Raw genomic sequence first — 786 nt, 5'->3', positions numbered from 1 at the left:
ATACAACTGTACCTTAATAGGTATTTTACTTGAAATATTGTAAGTTTCAGGTTATAGTCAATTTTCAGGCTTGTTCATCGACGTTAGTGCGTCTGTTTTTCCAACTTTCTCAGTACGACGCTACATTTAGATACCATTTTTTTTTAAATAAGGTGCTCCTTTCACCTGAGAATCTTCAGTGGACTCTTTGGACCGGCTCCCAGGGAGCAGGAATCCGGAGTCACACTTACCTGGTGTTGGAAACTCAGCGATCAACAAAGCTGAGTTCCCGGGTTGAGGCCGGTGCATTGCACTGCGGCCGGCTGAAGCCCGCCTCTTTCCCAAACTGGGGAAGCTAGAACACTAAATTTTTGGTAGTGGGGGTTCGGCAGGCACCCCGAACCCCCGAACTATACGAATCAAAAGGAAGATCTATGATACCTTCTTCGCAATGAGGAGATCAGTGAAATACGCGTTAGGATCGAGGCAGTAAGAAACTATGGTTATAGGCTGTAGAAAAAGGGGGTGCAGTTATTAGTAGAGTGCGCGGTGAAAAATTATGGATGATTAATGTCTTCCGCAAGACTAAAAATTAAATACACCGTTGGATAGGTGATGCGGAAGCCCATTAACGATTTAGCGGTTAGAGGGAAAGGAGAGGAATTCAATATATCTTTGCAGAACAGATATTCGGCTTTAACTGAGAGAACGATAATCTCAGAGCTATCATTACGAAAACCGTTCTACAGGATACTAGCAAGCTACCTGTGCGGACGAAATATCTGATTAAGAAACGCCAAAGCATGA

The 786-nt window shown here is 43.6% G+C and overlaps 1 non-coding gene across 1 annotated transcript; it reads left to right on the top strand.

Moving 5' to 3' along the window:
- Window positions 1-222: 222 nt before the first annotated feature.
- Window positions 223-387, top strand: LOC149356607 (U1 spliceosomal RNA). Its single transcript, XR_016291982.1, has one exon. It is a non-coding gene; the product is annotated as a U1 spliceosomal RNA (small nuclear RNA).
- Window positions 388-786: the final 399 nt, after the last annotated feature.

This window comes from Amblyomma mixtum, chromosome 3, assembly GCF_055824585.1.
Source record: "Amblyomma mixtum isolate Tamu chromosome 3, ASM5582458v1, whole genome shotgun sequence".
Taxonomy (NCBI): Eukaryota; Metazoa; Arthropoda; class Arachnida; order Ixodida; family Ixodidae; genus Amblyomma; species Amblyomma mixtum.
Note: the sequence above shows the minus strand (reverse complement) of the source record. Positions and strands in the feature narration are given on the sequence as shown.